The 20,384-nt window shown below is 42.0% G+C and overlaps 1 long non-coding RNA gene across 2 annotated transcripts in view; it reads left to right on the top strand.

The window, feature by feature from the left end:
- The first annotated feature begins 486 nt into the window (after positions 1-486).
- Positions 487-20,384, top strand: part of LOC131401295 (uncharacterized) — a 62,674-nt gene continuing 42,776 nt past the window's right edge. The window contains exons 1-2 of one of the 2 annotated variants that reach the window (XR_009217634.1): positions 487-769; positions 14,396-14,502. This is a non-coding gene — a long non-coding RNA (uncharacterized LOC131401295). Of the gene's footprint in view, positions 825-14,395; positions 14,503-20,384 lie in introns of both variants that reach the window. The other variant, XR_009217635.1, reaches the window with a different exon arrangement.

Genomic DNA, 20,384 nt, shown 5'->3' with positions numbered 1-20,384 from the left:
TAGCACCAGCATGTGAGGCAGCCCATGCCATTGTAACTGACTATTGGGGTTGGAGGCACTGAGCTCCCAGAGAAAGGTCAGCCCACCCACCTGGGTCCCTCACTAGGCAGGCACTAGACATTGTAATACCCATGGGCCAGGATAGAAAAAGGGGAGGAGTGTATGCCTCTGGACTGAAAGTGGGCTACCTCTGACCCCATAACGGGCTGTAGCAGGAGGAGCTCGCTGCAGCTGGGCTGGTGATTTGGGGTACTCTGAGATAAAAGGACATCCTTGTCTCTGGGGACTGCTATGGCGGGTAAATGAGTCAATAAGCCAGAGATGTTACACCGAGGCTGGTCTCTTAAGACACCCTTTTAAACAGCTAGCCTGCCTCTGCTGCTGTCTCATTCGGTTCTTGTATTGCAGATGGCATCATTCTAGTCCCTCCTCTGAAGGATACGGAGGCCCCAATCCCTGGGCTGAGCCAGCTAAAGCATTGCTTAAAGTGACTGAATGCAAGGAAGTTTATATTCCTGCCCCTCTCAGGACTCTGAAGGAGGTGACTGTCCTACCGGAGGAGTGTTCCAAACCACGAGACACGGGCTGGGCTCTGCTCACAGTTGCTTTCCACCAGATCACCACCTGGAGAGGAGTTTGGAGCTTTGATTCCCCAGGAAGTCGAGATGGATTGGAGGACCCTGAGGAAGAGGACTGGTGCCCTCTAGAAGAAAAGGAGGCACAATACCATCATGACAGCGATGAGGATCATTTACATTCTGCTGTGCTGGTAACCACCCACAGAGTTAATAAGACAGAAAAGACAAAAGGGGAGGGTGAAGGAGGTGAGGTCATTCTCAGTGGGAGGAAGAAATGCATCCTCTTGCTTACCCTGAGACCCAGTCTCTCCTTAAGGACCTAGCGCAAAACCAAATGAAAAAAGGGCCGTCTGGCTATATAGAACTTATCTGGTGGGAAATGAGCTCCAGCTAGCAGGGGCTGAAATTGAACAATTGACTGCCATAACGTGGGATGGAAAAATGGTGTCCCTACTAAAAGATACCCACACAATTAGTGCAGAAGGTAGGCATAACCCCAGAGAAGGCTTTGGACTCCATTATATAATGTTTTTCTTTGAGAGTTTGCCCGGGGTCGCTATGTGGCCTAACACAGGGTGGGCAGCATTCCAAGAAATAAAAATCCACATCAAGAAGGTATGATTTCCTTCATTAAGTAGTAGATAATAACAACAAAAAACAAACACATAGGGACAGAGATTGGATTGGTGGTTACCGGAGGAGAAGGGGGGAGGGAAGAGGGTGAAAGGGATAATTTGGTACATGTGTGTGGTGATGGGTTGTAATTAGTATTTTGGTGGTGAACATGATGTAGTCCATGCAGAAATAGAAGTACAATGATGTAAAAAAAAAAAAAAAAAAGAAGGTATGGATTTTTATTGAATAATTGGCTGCCATAACATGGGATGGTAAAATGGTGTCCCTACTAAAAGATGCCCACACAATTAGTGCAGAAGGTGGGAATGACCCCAGAGGAGGTATGGGGTCATTTACATCTTCTTCACATCAAGAAAGTATGGATTTTTATTTCTTGAAATGCTGCCCACCCTGTGTTAGGCCTCATAGCGACCCTGGGCAAACTCTCAAAGGAAAATGTTAGCCTCCGTCAGCTGGGGATGTTGGAATGGGCTTATCAGGCAATAGATGGCACGCAGCATGGTGACTGGGCAAGTCTGAGGAGGCTGAATTGAGTCTGGAGTCCACCTAGTGGTTTCTCAGGGAGGGCTTCTGAAAAGTCTAAGTCCTCTCTACAGGCAGTGATGGCTAATGCTAGGACAATTCAAGAGGACATAGCTGCCCTGGACTTAACAGAAACTCGGGAAAGACAAACTCAGAGTTAAGTGCTGCCTTTTAATTCTACAAACAAAACCACACCTGGCCTAAATCAAAATTACAGTCAACAGTGAGACTGCCCCCTTCCTAGGCCAAACGAACCACTTCTAGCTAGGCCCCCTCTTAAGTGTGAACCCTGAGATGAACGAGAGAGGTTGTATTGGACCCTAAGGGACAAAGAGAGTCCCAAAATAGATGATCTCTGGTAAATTCATGGAGCAATTACAATATTTCCTAGAGTTAGATTATAGTCTGGGCCTTTCATGCCTGCCCCTGATCTCTGCCAGTGGCAAGGACCCACCCCACATCGGGATCCAGTGGTCTCAAAGCAGGCCCCTTCTGGCAGACAATCACCCTTTTACTACATCAACTGTCGTTTGGGCTCCAAAATATTAACAACCCTGGCTGGCTCTGATGAACACAGATGCCCAAATCTCTCTAATCCCAGGAAGCGTTCATACTTTAAAGGGATTCTCCCCAGGAGATGACTGGCCTGGGAGGATTAATTAAAGGGGTAATTATCCACTTAACTATGAAGATTGGCCCAGTTTTGCTAAAAGATGCTTCTATCCTGGTTGTTCTCCCTGAGACCATCTCTTTTCTCGTTGTTGGAATGGACTTCCTCAGTCAGCAGTTAACCTCAAGACACAAGCCTAGTAAGGCTTTGATGCTACTAGTGGGCACTGGCCAAGTGGGAATCAGTGAACCTTCCACTACCCATGCAAGAGGTAAACGGTGCCACATCACTGAAGGATTACAGCTTGTCATAGCTGACTTACTTAAAGAAAGGACAGTGATTCCCACCTTTCAATTCCCCAGTATGGCCTGTGCTTAAAGCCACTAGTAATGAGTGGAGGCTACCTAGAGACTATAGTGAGTACAACAAGGCTGTTCCCTGTGTTAGAGAACCTCTACCAGATGCCGTCACCTTAATGAATGATGTTAAAAATAACATTGGCAAAGGGTTCAGAGTCATAGACTGGGATAACATGTTCTATTCACTAAAAATTTCATAGGAAAGTCAACCACAGTTTGCTTTCACCTTTCAGGATCAACAGGACACCTTTCCCCCGTTGCCTGTCGGATATGTCAGTAGTTCTGTGATTGCACATGGGATTTGCAGACAGGACCTCGATGCCTGCCCTGCACTCCCCTCCGCCCCTCGAAACTTGGCTTTGGCATTATATCGATGACATCCTCCTCACTGCACCCATCCAAGACTCTAACTCACAGGCCATCACAACCGTGAGGGAACACCTCACTGAGAGGGGGTGGACAGTTTCCCCCATAAGGTACAAGGCCCCTGTTAGTCTGTTAAATTTCTGGGCCACATTTGAAACTCAGAAGGGTGAACTAGTCCCAATCTGGTAAAAGAAAAGCTCTTAGTGCTCCAATCTCTCACATTGGGAAAGGAGGCCCAATATTTGGTAGGAATGTTTGCATTCTGGTGCCAACACATTACTCACCTCAAATAATTGCTGGCCCCCATCTATTGAGTGACCCATAAGTCTTCCACTTTTCAGTGGGGACCTGATCAACATCAGGCACTACATAAATTAAAGAAGGCTATCACTTCAGCTCTCCCACGAGTGCTCTGAGAGCAGGACTTAACAGTTAAAAGTTTTGGCCACCCTAAAATTCACTTCTGGGAGCCTCTGGACCAAATGGACAGGTAAACGCCTTACTGATGGGCTTTTGGTGTAAGTGACTCTCAGACTCAGCCCGAAGGTGTTTGTCACTAGAAAGGCAACTTCTGGAGGCGTACTGAGCCCTTATTGAAACTGAAGCCTTTAGTGGGGCAGAGCCGGTTACCTTGCAGACTGAGATTCCTATTTTGTCCTGGATGATAGACAAAGCATCCCATAAATTTGGGTCAGCAACAGAGGCTTCTTTATTAAAATGGAAATGGTATCTACTGGATTGAGTTAAACCCAGCCCTACTAGAGTGTCACAACTCCCTGAGAAGATAGCCACATACCTTTCCACTGAGGTTAATTTGCCAAAACCTCCAGACCTTCTATCCAGGCTTTCTATTGGTTTACCCATGCAAGGCACCAACCTCTGCTAACAGCGTCACTGAGGGGTTAACAAAACAGTTTTTACAGCCTTTGGGACTGCCACAAGCTATACCGTCAGATCAAGGCTCCCACTTCACTGCAAAGCAAATACAACAATGGGCATTACAAAATAACATTGTTTGGGTTTTTCACCTATCCTATTGTCCTACAGCAGCAGGTGTCGTAGAAAGACATATTGGACTTTTAAATCAAGGGCAATTGAGAGAACTTGGAGGGCAATTGTCCTTCAAGTGGTCAAAACTACTGCTCCTAGTCCTGATTATATTAAATTCATGCCCCTATGATATGACTACACCATATTTAAATTCCCAACAAATGGTGAGACTGCCAATGGAGAGACATTTCTGTCTCTGCTGGTGTACACACCCCTCACACCAGACACAACCCAGTTACTGGTTCTCACAGACATGAGAGCCTTGTCATTGCCATCCACAGCAAAGGAACATTCCTCTGGTACTTTCACCTTTCCTTTCTCCCTTGTAAAAAACCCAGAGCTTAGCCACTTCTTTCTTGATCCTGATGAGGAGCTGACATGGCCCAGTGACTCTGGAGCCATCTTCAGCCTGTGTTCACTCATCATCTGGCATAAGCCAAGAAACACCCCCCCAGTCTCTGGAGAGCGAGATGCACTCATCTGCCCCCTCCCCCGCGTCCTTTGCTCAACTATAAAGGCACTGTGGAACCCGAGAGGTGGAACTAAACCTCTCCCAGGGCAGGTAACACCGTTTGAGCAATACCCAGGGGAAACTCAGGTCCCCTACTGCTGGCCTGGATGACCTCCAACTTTAAGCCATACCCTGTTACTGTGCCCCTTCCTTACCTGAGAAGTTCCTACTCTCGCCAGTGTTGATTGTGTGTCTGTTGGTGGTTCACCCTGGCCCTGGTGATCTACACACTACTGTTGACAAGCTTTGTCTGGAAACAACATGCCACATGCACACCACAGGGAGACACACAAGATAGGTCAGGTTGGGGACAATAGGAACCATGCTGTTGGCTCTTCAGGTTGGTCAATCATACTAATGTGACCATAGACACCAACACTGAGGCTAGCACTCCTTCTCCTATCTCTACCTAGTACTACTAGCAACACCTGTTCTGGCTAAGCCAGACTCTTAGATACTGCTTGTGACTCAGAGCTGCCTTCTAAATCCTGCAGGCCAACTTTCACTTCAAATCAGATGAGACCCACTCTTATTAACTGGCGCCGTCAAACAAGTAGAGCAATGGGCTGCTACCTATCGAGTCTCATTTAAGGAATTCCCAGAGGTAGTATGCACCCAGTGTTACAGCCAGGACGCTTGTGATTGGTACAGTTAGATTAAAAACGCTATAATCCAGAGCCAATACCAACCAACTCTGTAGAATTACAAAGGTAAAATTATAGCTGTTACTAATCCCTGGGATAACGACATATGTAAACCCTGCCAAAAATATGTGCCTTTGCAACTATTGGTCTCTTGTCGTATTAATTAGAATGATCTCTCTCTCCCTCTCCAGTACAAGCCCCATTTATTGAGGAAGAAAAAATTGCACTAACCAGGTGGCCATGGGCACCTTACCATGGATTTCCTCTCTGGTTTCTAGTCAGTGTATACAAAGAAGGGGATGTACACAACATAATATTACCTGACACAAGGCATGCCTCAAATGTCAGGGGCTACACCCATCCTGGGAATTCTTTCCTAACCTAACCTTCTCATAATGCCGACTTCAAGATTTACATCACACTCAATGAGAGCAGGCCCTTCAACAATTGCAAGTTGACTGCCTACAGTAAACAATCATAGCTTTTGGGTGTTATAGCAAAGAAAATTCTTATGAAAAACAATTCTTTGATCCCATGGCGAAATCTAACCCCTTCTCTACATGGGAATTTCTCCATCCTAATTGACAACTACTTGTTTGCAACTATTACAGAATGTGTCAGGCCGACCAAGACCATCATTAATAAGGACTTGGGAAATATTGGAGGGAAACTGCCATCCAATGTTTCTCCTCTGGGGGATCTTTGAAAAACATACACACCACACCTTACAGGAGAACAATCATGAGAAGCACAGTAGCAAAGCTAACCTGGGAGGAAATCTACTGGTATAGTCACATGACCAGCCCCCAAGAGGCCCCCTCTGAGGCCATTACAGCTGTACAAACGGCTGCCCAAGAAAACTTTCCCCTAGAATGGAAGCAGCGGAACAGGTAGTCCCCCCTGAAACACAACTACATTGTGGTGAACATGGACAGAAATGGGCCAAATGTGCAATACAATTGACGTCTATTTTTTTTTAAAGATTTTATTTTATTTATTTATTTTCCCCCCAAAGCCCCAGTAGATAGTTGTATGTCATAGCTGCACATCCTTTTAGTTGCTTTGACGTCTATTTTTGACAGAACTTGGCCCACCTGTGAGGATCCCGTGTGTAAGTGCTCCATCGTTCAGGATCTAATTTGGTGCGTCACTAAAGTAACAACTTTTTCCCAAACTGCCGAAAGCACCCACTGAGCTTATCCCGTGCCCATGGGAACACACCAGCGTTATTTGTTATTGGCAGTTGGCAGGAAACTCAAGCAAGAATCACACCAATCTGAACAAAAAGGAGCATGCAATTGCCCACCAAACCAAACCTACATATTTCCTTAGTCACAGCAATACGAAAGATGGCAAATTTACCCACAGTCTGGGCTTACTTCCACCAACCTGATTTTAGTACACATAGCATATACCTCTTCCCAACCAAGCTCCCCCATAAACCTCATTTATCAAAATGAGCCTATTCCCCTAACCATCGATATCCAACAACAATATCCAGAGGCTAATCTCACACAAGTATGTGGGCACTGGTGGGCTGAGTCCATAACCAGTTTAGCTGACCCAGGTGCTGAGTGCAAGGTGGATAGCACGCAAGCTTGTTTGACCATAACATGATAGGCTTCTATTAACGCCACCTGGAATTGCACTAAGCCACACAAAATCACCTTCAGAGGAACAAAAGGCAGCAGGGGGAGCCTGGTGGGACTATAAGGGAATCAAATGGCTTCCCCTTGTCTGACCCTGGAAAATATTTCTTGTATGTGGGTTTGGCCCCAAATCCAGATTTTTTACTTAGCAACTGAACACTCCATGTACTTGCCCCCACAAGCCATGCTAGCCACAACTCTCCAGTGCCACAGACACGTTCACATACATGCACTCTCACCTTCACTCACTCACAAAACATGCTCACACATTCACACACACAATTATGTTCACAAATTTACTCTCACACATGAATGTGTTCATATATGCACTCCCACATGAACAAACTCACACATTCACACACACTCATATATACTCACATGTTCAGATTCACATGTTCACTTACATATACACAGTAACACACACAGGAACATGCTCACACATTCACTCACATGCACACATCCATACATTCCTCACACAAATATACTCACATATTGAGAAGCTCACACAAATGACCCTACTTATACATTAACCTATACACACAGACATGCTAACATCCATGCACACGATCATAAATTCACTCATAAACATGAACATGCAAGAATTTACTTAATCACACAAATATACTCACCAACAAACTCACATATGAATTGGCATGCATATTTATTCACACTCAAGGAGATGCTCAAACGTTCACTGACTCACACCAATGCGCTTACACTCCTAGATGCACATATTTACTCGCACACATGCTCACAAATTCACGGAGACACGTAAATATGCTCAAACTTACCTGTTCACGTAAATGACAGTGCCCACTCACTCACTTGCTGAACATGATCACATGCACAGTCATTCACACATTCTCTTGCACACATCAGCACACTCATTCACTCACAAATATGAGTGTACTTAACTTTAACATGGTCACACAGTTGCATGCTCACACCTGCACTCACACACACAAACATGCTTACAAATTTACTCACACACATAGGCACCATCAAATAATTTGCCCATAATCATGTCTCCAGTAGGACTTGCACAATAACATGCTCTCGTATATAAATGAACTCACTAGTCATTGACACACATATAGGCTCACATATAGAAAGATGCTCACAAATTCACTCAGTCACATGAACACACTCACAAAATGCACACATTGACACACACAGACTGACTCGCATTAACAAACACATGTTCACTTACACAAACATGCTCACAAATTTACTCTCACGTGGACACAATTGCATACATTCACACATGCTCGCACCTTCACATACTCACACAAATATTCTTACACATTCATTCACTTAAACAAACTTGATCACATATTCACTCACTAAAATGAAGATGTCCACAGATTCACTCACACACACACAAACACACTCTCACATATGCTCACTTGTAAAACACTCACATAGTCACTCACTGACACACATCAACACACTCACAAACAGGTATGCTCACATATACACTTACCGAAAAACGTGCTCACACTGACCACAAAGCTCACACCTTTGCTCGTGCATATGGATATGCACAGAAAAATTCATATGCACTCACGCATTCACTCATTTAAATATAATCACACATTAACAAGGTCACACAATCAAACCTGCTTTCAGATTCACACTCACATGCACATGCTCACACACTCGCTCACAGATTTACTGGCACTTGTAGAGACCCTCAGATACACTTTCAAACACACATTCACGTATTCACTCAAACACCCAAATATACTCTAAATTACATGCTTACCTACATGACGATGCTCATGAATTCACTTTCATGCGTGAATATGATCATGTACACAAGGTCACTTACAGGCATTCACACACATCAACACACTGACACATTCACTCACAAATAGCATACTCGATGTTAATATGCTCTCACACTTACACACACAAGCATGCTCACAAATTTATTCACACACATAGCCACTCTCACATGAAATCATTTTCACACACACATCCATTCTCATGCTTCCATTAACATGCTCGCATGTACAAACATGCCCACTATTCACTCACACGCTGAAACACTCAAGAATTCATACAAGCACAGGTTCACATATATGCACATGCCCTCACATTCGCTGATTCATGTGAACATGCTCGATTTTATTCACACACACTCATTGACACTCACAAACCCACGTGCTCACACATTCAGTCACATGAGCTTGCTCACAAATTCACTTACACACTGGCACACTTGTATTTGCTTACATATGCACACCGACATGTTCACTTATATACACACACTAACCCATTCACAAACAGGAAAATACACACAAATATACTCTTACATTAGCATGCTACTCAAACTTGCACAATCACCCATTCAATCATAAGTGAACATCTTTACACATTTACTCACGCACAAACACACTCGATCTTTCACACACGTGAATATCCTCATACATTCACCCATATACTGACACTCTCAAATAAGGACTTCCTTGTGCATTTATTCACTCTTAGCATCACACAGATTTACTCACACATAGACACACTCACATGTACTCACATACACTCACATGCTGCTGTGCATTAACACACACATGCAAACTTGATCATGTGTACAGTCATACTCTCATCTGTAAGTATACTCACACATTCGCTCACCAGAGAACCTGTTCCCACATATGAATATGCTCACACATTCACTCACAGAAATGATTATCCTCACATATTACACACTCACACGTTCACTTGTACACAAATTCACTCACGTAGTCAAATGTACTCACACATTAACACTCTCACAGACAAGATAATGCTCATATATTCACTCACAGACATGAATGTACTTACACACACGTACACTCAGTGACACATACCATGATATGTTCACACATTTATTCACTCAAACTGGCTCACACATTCACTCACTCACATTAACATGGTTACGGTATCACTCATACACAAGACACATTCCTATATGTCACTTGTACACACACGTTCCCTCACATGTGCACATAAATAGACACATACACACAAACGGGGACATGCTTACACATTCACTCACGAATGAACACACCTCCAAACACACGCTCACACATTCACTCACAGAAATATATTCTTCCATTAAGAAGCTCACATAAATTGAACACATTCTCACATTCACTCAGACACATGAAAATGCTCAAACATCCATTCACTCACACAAACATGCTCACAAATTTACTGCAACATAGACATACTAATATATGCTCACATGCACAGATCCTGCACACATGCACACACTCTCAAGTCCCTCACGTGTGCAAATTAACACATTCACAATTAGGAACACACTCACCCATTCACTTGCAAATTAACATTTTCACACTCATCATGAAGCAGACACATTCAGACACACACAGATGCACACATACACTCATAAGTACATGCTCACATGTTCACTTACACAAATTTACTCACACATTAACAACCCCATGCAAACAAGAGTGCTTACATGTTAACTCACACACATGAATATGCTAATATCCAAGTACACATTCACAGATTTACTCATACACTTGAACAGGTACAAACATTTACTTAAACAAGCAAATATACTCAAACCAACACACTTGTACATGAACAGGCTCACACATCAGTCTCACACATGGATGTGCTTGCATACATGCACACACACATTTATTCACTGGCATGGTCATGCTCAGATGTTTACTCACGCTGGTGGATACACTAATACACTCACACACACATGCTCACTCATTCACTCACTCAAACAAACAAATAACCTAAATCAACATGGTTACACACATGAAATGCGCACACATTCACTCAATCACCCAAATATGCTCATATACACAAAGTTATTCAAACATTCACTCACATGTATCAACACTCTGATTCATTTACTCCTGTGCAGGTGCATACTTGAATTTATGCTCACACACACATAGTCACTTACAAACACAAACATGCTTTAAAATTCACTCACACACATAGACACTCTCACATATAATCACTTGCACATATTCACACACCCAGTCACAGAAGCGTATCAACATACTAAGTGTAAAACCTGGTTACTGTTCACTCACATATGTGTGTATGCTCAAGCACACAAATAAACGTATGAATTTACTCAAACACAGAAATTAGTAATATGCACACATACGCTCACATGTTCAGTTACTTACAATAACATGCTCACAATTCACTCACTCAAAAGAACATAGTGACAAATTAACTCACACAGTCACACTCACGTACCCTCGTATGGTATTGGGCATTTTGGTGTAGGGGTCCCCAGTCTGGCATGTGGGGCAATCGCCCTGTTGGTTGATCATTCAAAGGTATTAAAGCCTGGGACAGGGCTTTATTCCACTCGGCCAAGGTGGTTTTACCTGTTAGAAATTTAATCTGCTGCTTTAATATTTCATTTTTCCATTCTATCGACCCTGTTGCTTGTGAGTTATAGGGGAGATGAACCTCCATTCAGTGTCACATTCAGCCTTGTACATCGTGACCTTTGAAATGTGACCCCCAATCACTGTCTGTTTGACGAGGGAATCCATACATGGTGCTCAGCTTCTCGGATCCCCTAACAGTGGCAGGCTGGTTTGTGCAGTGACGGGGGAAAGCTTGGGTTAGGCCAGACACAGTGTCCATACAAACTAGGCATATTTGGAACCCTCACTCAGAGAGATTGGCCAATATAATCAGCCAGTCCCTCACCGGTTGGGAATGCCAGTGGATGGCCTCAGACTCCGTTGGCAGTTGCCTCGGGTGTTGTTGAGAACACACAGGACATGCTGTTACTGCATTAAACAACTCCCTGTATTTCAAGGGCAATCCAGAATCCTTGGCAATACGCCATCCCACCCAGGTGCTACAGAGGCCGCTCTTCCCGTGGACCCGATCTGTTGTATCTACTGAAGGGTTGGTTGCTAGGGCTCATACGCAGGCTAGGGCATCAGCTTCCTGATTGCCAGGGGATGTCAGCGCCTTAGGAGCCAGGATGCTGGAAAACAGTGAGGGCAGCCTCAGGCCATTGCAGCAAACCCAAATGTCCCTCCACACATCCTGACCCCACAAGGGCTTATCCATGATCATCCACCCCTCGGCTTCCCATTGTCCAAGCCATAGGGTTAATCCCTTTACAATAGCCCAACTGTCTGTGCAAAGGGTTAATGGTTTGAACTCATGAGTGATCACCAGCCAAACTGCTCTGAGTTCAGCCCACTGGCCGCTGTGATTTGTTCCTGTTTCCTTCCAGATGGGGTCAGTTTTGGGCTGAATAGTGACTGCAGTCCATGTGGGCAGGTTGCCTGCCTAGACCCATCTGTATACCAGCCATCAGCGGGACTTTTTCTCATTCCCTCCTACAGGCCTCAGGGGCCACCAAAGGAATAGGAGTGGGGGCATTTGGAGGATTTACCTAGTCTATAGGGCCTAGTGTCACCCGTGTTTCTAGAGACAGTGGGCTGGTGGACAGGGTACTCCTCTGCTGCAAATAGGCATGCCACTTAGTCAGAGTGGGAGTTTGAGCCATGGCAGAGGTGGTTCAATATTCTCAATCCACCCCTTGATAGGAAGGGAAGTTCTTACCGTGATATGCTGTTCCTTAAAGCTGTCTGGTCATATCTGAATCTATGTATGTTCCCAAAGATGACATTCCAGTCAAAGCCTTGGTAATGTAAGCAATGTTTCCAGTTGGGTCCTATTACAAGGAGAACAGATTCTTACTGAACTTATCCAAATAAATATATTCTCATGAAAATAAGAATACTCACTAAGTTTCCAAATTCTGGAGGGGTCAGGTAGGGAGAAAATGATAAATGTTTCGTTTTTGTTCACAAAGGTATATGTTAGCAAATTGCTGATAGCTTAAGAGAAAAGAGAAAAGGTTTTGTTAAATCTGGAAAAACAAAACATAAAAGAACCAACGTTTCCCACAAAAAGTCATAAAAATTATAATAATACTCATCAGTTCATTCAGTCCCATGTAATTAATTCTTGTTGATCTTGATCTTTTGTTAGCAGTTTTGTGAATTCATCAGTTTTTCTGTTGGAGTTCTGTAAATTCTTATTCAGTTAAGTGCTATGATCTTGGTTATCAGAAAATTGTGCTTGTCAGAGTCTTTTCCATGAATCTCCTTGAAGATGAAGCACTTTTGCAGGAACACTTTTGCAAAAGCATCAGAGTAAAACAATAAGTGTAAATGACAAAAGACTTAAAAATGGCCGTGGTTAAAGATCTGATGGGAGTTCATTATAATGCAATTGATAGGGAAATTTGGTTATTTCTGTGACATATATTTTAAAAAAATAACTAGAATTATGACTGATAGCATTATACCAGGACATATCAGATTTTTAGGAATTTCATATAATTTCAGGAACTCTCATATTAATAACACATATCCATACAAATAACCTAAGGAAAGTTTAGCATCGGTCTTTATTTGACAGTGCTTCCCATGTAACTTAACATATCAAATAAGCCTAAGTAATTTAATCTCTCTCTTTTATAAGGAGAGAGAAGAAATTCTTTTGAGATGTTCCAGGGGCCCTCTGGAAAATCCCAGAGTTATTTCCAGGTCAAAAAGACTTCATGTAAAATTTGATTTGGGGGAAGTTTGTCAAAAATATCAATAGATTTTACAACAGTTGATTAAATAGAATCATAGGTCACTGTGACACAATACTTAGTTATCTATTTAACCAAAGTGACAAAATCTTCAAAGCAAATACAGAAAGTTACATTGTTGTAAAAGGTTATTTACATAAGTTGTAAAAGAAACTTAGCTCTTTTAATAGAGAAGACTCAGTTTTCTTAAGTAATCAAAGACCTGATGGAGACATCATGAAGTGCGGGGAATTATTTTGACAAAACACAGAATCTTTGTTTTCTGGGCAGATTACTTAAAAAGTACAGAAAAACTTTTCACAGTGTTATCAAGAACAGACCAATAGTCCAAGAAAACTTTGTTTTTTTGGCAAGTGAAAGAAAATTAAGTTTTAGTTTTATATAAGTATGCTATTGATATTAAAGCTTATTTTTCCTTAAGCCAATTAAATAGATCTCTTTTACAAATTAATTTTGGCACTACCATCCAGAGGTAGAAGAATACCACACATACATAAAGCATCCATAGACATCCATAAACATACAGACAGACACAAACAAGAGACCCTATAGTTTTCATTCTAGAATTTTAGCCGTGAATCAGGTACAAATTGTACAAACAATACAAAACTCAGCAGTTTGTAAATAATAGTTGAATCCAAACTGTGTCTCTGGCAGACAGAACAATTAAGGTTAGCTATTCAAATGGCTAAAGCTTTTTACTAATATTTGTGGAGAAGACTTTTAAGATTTGTATTTGCCCTTGATGAGGAATCTTATGGAGGCTGTGGACTAGATTTTCTGCAAGGGAGCTTCTATAGCAGTCTGTATTTTAAAAAGCCTCTTTCCTTCCTTTTTTTCTTCACTTTCAGGTGATTGTGGGCAATGTTTTGGGTGTTTACACTTCAAGGATGTGATAAGATCTACATCTTCAAGGGACAGAGAAAAAAATTCAAGTTTTTCTCTTAGGAGTTTTGAGGTATGTTTTTTCTATTATCCGAAATCTAGGGTAATTCCTATTTAAAAATTTCCTTTGTACTAGGAGTCAGATGGCATGGGTGCTTTTTCCATTTCATTGTCAATCACCACAATATCCTCCCCTTCATTCTCCTCACCTTCCCAGGGATTCTACCTCTTAGTGTCTCAATCAGGCTTTGTTATGTGCACTCAGACCTTAATCCATGTCAGCTTATGCAAAACGGCTTTGCAAAACGGCACCCTAAGGCCTCTAACTGATTATTCTGCTCTCCCACCTCGTCTGCTATCCCTGAAGCTAGCAGAGTAGTGGACATCTGTACATCCTTCTCTAACCTCAGCTCTTTTCCAACTTTCTGACTCGAGCTTCTGCCTCTAGTTGGACATCAGTAGCCAGCCAAACTGCCCACAGTAGAGGCCAGCCCACCCTGGCAGGTGTTTGTTTCCGTTCTTTGCCACAGTGTGCTGTATAGAGTTACTCAAACAAGCACATCAAACCACTTGGTATTTGGGGGGCATCCCGGTACTCACAAGCATCTAACACATGGGCTGCCCCTCCCCACATAGAGGTTGATGGCCAACCCGAGACTCCCCCCATGGATGTCTCTATCCCAAAATCCATTTCTTTGGTCTCCTAGCTGGCTCGCCAATTGTTGGTTTGCACCTCGGGAGTTCCTCGGGTGAAATTCAAAATTGGCCTTTGTACACGGAAGGCAAGGAGAGACAAAAGAAAGGCAGACCTCTCCAGAATGGCAAGTGGCAATTTTAATAAGCAAAGGAACTTACACAAGAGGCTTATCTTGGGTGACCGCAAGACAAGTAGATCTCTGCACCCGCCCCCAGAATCTTAAAAGTTTATGTAGAGGCCTTAATGGGGTTCAGTCACTTATCCAGTCCAGGTGGTCGCGACAACACATTACTCTCTCAAGGCCGCATCCTTGAAGCGGCTCCTAGTGTGGGAATGGTGGGCAGAACATACATTCCAAGGACAGGGGCAGGGGTAAGGAGCCTCTGCCCGGGTCAGCTCACAGGTCAACCAGTGGTCATGTCCTCTCGATGAGCTCCTCCAACATAGATACACTCACGTGGACACTGACACATTCACTCGTTCACACAAACTTGCTCAAACATTTACTTAATCACACGAGCATGCACGTAAATTCGCTCCCACAGGGCCACAAGTGCATACGCTCAGATGCTCCCATACACTCCTTCATTTACAAAGTAACCCACTCGAAATAAGGAATCTGCTCACATATACACTTACACACAGACATGCTCACATCCAACACGAAGCTCAAACATTCACTCACATGTGAATAAACTCACATGCACTCCCACTCACGTGGTTACGCTACACTCACACAAGAAATCTCACAAATTAAGCTCACACATATGAACCCAGTACACATTCACTGCCTCACATGAACGTACTCATATCCTTGCATATGCTCACAGATTTCAGGCATACACATGAACACACAAACGTTCACTTCAATAGTCAAATATTGTCGCATTAACAGGTTCTCACATGTACAGGTTCACATATTCATTCGTAGGAATGGACATGCTCACAAATATGAACACACACATTCACTCACATTAGCACACTTACCAATCACTCACTCAAAATACACACTGACCCAATTACTCCAACACATAGACATACTCACATTCCCACTGCACACTCACACCTTCACTCAGTGAAACAAACCTGCTCACACCTCACACACATGAGCATTATCATACATGCACTCTTGCACGTGAACAGGATCACAAAATCACAAAAAGACACACTCATTATGTTTATACACAATCACAAATTCCGTAACCCTGCAAATTATCATTGTCACAAACAGGAATATGCTCACGTATTCACTTGCGTGTGAAGATGCTCATGCTGTCCAAGAAGATCACAGATTTACTCAACACATAAAAACACATTCACTCACACACACACTCAAATTATCGTCCTCTCAAATACATTGCCACGGTAACAAGATCACACAAACACACACTCATTACACACGAACGTGATAACATGCATGCATGTACTTACAGAAGCCCTCATACAGATGGTCATACACAGGTATTCACTTTAAACGCATATTTACACAATAAAACACCATCAGCTACCCACAGGCTCACACATACATATATGTGTGACAACACACATATATACATACACTCACACATTTACTCACTAACAAAACACACATTTACTCTCACCAAACATGCTCACAAATTCACTCATATACACAGACACAGATATATGGGCATGCACACGTTTATTCTTTCACCAAAACATGCTCAAATCTTCATTCAGTCCCACGAACATGCTCACAAATTCACTGACATAGGGACACAAATATATACACTGAGATGTTCCCACTCATCCATTCACTTTCAACAACACATTAACAAAATCTCAAACAGGAACATGCTCACATAGACACTCACAGACAGAGATGTTCACACTTACCGAGAAGTTTAAACATTCATTCATACATAGATACACTCAAATGCACATGCATGCATATGCTCACCAGTCACTCAAATGACATACTCACACGTGAACAAGCTCAAACAAATGAACACGATACACATTTACTCACATGAATACACTATCATCCATGCACATGCTCACAAATTCACACATACAAAAGAACACACACATTTACTTCAACATTCAAGTACTGTCACACTACCACACTGTCATGTACAGTTCACTTGTTTACTCTCACGAATGAACATGCTCACATATATGCACATACTTATACATTTACTCACAATAACACACAATTCAGTCACTAAAAACACAAATTTATATATTTAATAATTCACATAGACATACATACGTTCACACCCTCATGGACACATATTCACTCACCCACACAAACATGCCCACACCTCATTCACTCACGTGAGCTTTCTCACCCATTCACACACACATGATCATAGACACAAATTAACTGACACACAAGACACATTTGCCATGGTTACACACACTCACACTTTCACTTACCCAGGCAAATTATCATTGTCACTAACTGTAACGTGTTCACCTATTCACTGGCACACGAACATGCTCACCCTCACCGAAAAGCTCACACATTCACTTCCACACATAAAATACTTACATGCACTCATGCACATACTCACACATTACCTTACTCAGATCCACTCACATATTGTAAAAAACACACACCCACTAAACACAAACATGCTAACATACATGTAAATGCTCACAAACTCATACATATGAGCACACGCAAAGTATCTACTTAAACACATAAATTTATACACACTATAATATTCTCACCCATAAACCAACTCGCACATAAATTGTCACACACATTCTTGCATACACATGCATGCTGAAACGTTCATGCACTCACTAAACACATTCATACATTCACTCACCCACACAAACATGCTCACAAATTTACACACATTTGTAGACAGACTCAGATACACTCACCATGCACACACTGACACATTCACTCAATCACATAGGTATGCTCACAAATTCAGTCACACAGGGACATAAATATGTACATTCAGATGCTCCACTTACCCCTTCATGTACACATGCACATTAACATGCTCACAATCAGGAAGATGATCACATATTCACTTGCACACAAATATACTCACACTAACCATAAAGCTCAAACTTTCACTCACACATATATACACTCACATGTATGCATGCCCAAATGCTAACATTTCACTCACACAATATACTCACATTAACAAGCTGAAACCAACAAGCACAATGCATATTCATGTACAGAAACCAATATGGTATCATGCTAACACATGCCCAGAAATTCATGCACACACATGAATACACAAATATTTACTTCAATACTCAAATATTGTCACACTCACACTCATGTACAAGTTGACATAATCACTCTCAAATGTACATTCTCATATACACGTGCACACCCTCACTCACTTAATTTAGGACACTTACAATTCACTCAAATGACCAACAGATTTACCATCACACGTGGGCATACTCACATATACACACACCTACACATTCATTCACTTAAACATGCACTCGCACTTCACTTACACGAGGATTATCACATTCAATCACAAATGAATGTGATCACAAATTCACTCACACATGACACACTCATTACATTTATATGCACATAATCACACATTCACTTATCCATATCGTTGTCACAAACAAGAATTTACTCACATAGGCACATCATGAGAAACATACTTACACCTACCAAGAAGCTCGCAAATAATCTCAAATTCAAAAGTGTAATACATTCACTCAGACACATACTTTCCATTATACAAATACACTCACATTCAGGTATCACACAAAAATACACATACACAATCATTACACATGAATAGGCTAACATGCATGCAAGTGCTCACAAATTCACTCATACAAATGAGCACACAGAAAATATTCACTGAAACATACAGATTTCTTCACAATAAAACACTCTCCCCAGAAAAGGCTCACATATGCTCAGTTACTGATAGACGGGCTCACGTACACACATTCACGTACTAACAAACCACCTTCATACATTAACTCACAAGAACATGCTCATGAATTGACTCTCATACAGAAACACAGCCACACACACACACACACACACACACACACACTGACAGATTTACTCCTTCACACAGACATGCTCAAACAGTTGCTCAATCACATGAACATGCTGACACTTTCACACACGTGGAGACATAAATACTTAGATTCTCCTACACACCCATTCACTTTTTATGCTCATTAATATGCTCACAATCAGGAAGATACTCACATATACGCTTTCACACAAAAGTGATCAAACTCATCACAAAGCTCAAACATTCACTCACACATAGATACACTAACACACTCATACTCACATTTCACTCATACAATATACTCACACTTTAACAAACTCACTGAATTAAACACGATAAACCTTCACACTTACATGACTATGCCATCATTCATGTACATGCTCAGAAATTCACACACGTGCACATGCGCACATAGACATTCAACACTCAACTACAAACAATTCAAACACAAACACACTAGAAGACTTGTACAAGTTCACATATTCACACTCACAATGTACATCCTCACATATACGCACACACTCGCTCACTCACATTAACATGCATAGCATTCACTCTTCCAAACGAACACACTGACTAAAAACTCAATAATGCAGACACATTCACACCCACAGGCTCATGCTTTCACTCATTCACACAAATATGCTCACGATTTCACTCATATCCATGAGCATGGTCACGCATTGGCTCCCTCACATTTTGCCCATGCAGTATACACACACATTAATATGCTCACAAAATGAACATAATACACAGTCATATGCTCACATGAAAATGCTATCATCCATGCATATGCTCACAAGTTAATGCACGCACATGAACACAGACATTTGCTTCACCACTCAAGTATTCTACCACTAGCACACTCTAAGACATGTACAAGTTCACATATTCACTTTAAAAATGTCTGTACTCACATATATGCAAAGAATCACACCCTGACCTATGTTAACATGATTGTAATTGAGTCACACCAATGAACATATCAACAAATTACTCGCACAAGTAGACATACTTACACACTCACATACATTCTCTCACACAAACATGCGCACAACTCAATGACTCACAGGAGTATTGTTACACATTCACACACATGAATATGATAACAAACTCATCCATACACCACGGGTGTTAGGTTTCTAGGTCCACAATCACACATTCAATTACAATTGCGACTTGTAATTGTCTCAAACAGAAACATGCTTAGAGATTAACTTGCACACAAACATGCATACAGTCACCAACAAGCTCACAAATGTCCAC

Source organism: Diceros bicornis, chromosome X, assembly GCF_020826845.1.
Source record: "Diceros bicornis minor isolate mBicDic1 chromosome X, mDicBic1.mat.cur, whole genome shotgun sequence".
Taxonomy (NCBI): domain Eukaryota; kingdom Metazoa; phylum Chordata; class Mammalia; order Perissodactyla; family Rhinocerotidae; genus Diceros; species Diceros bicornis.
This window is presented reverse-complemented; position numbering and strand designations above follow the sequence as displayed.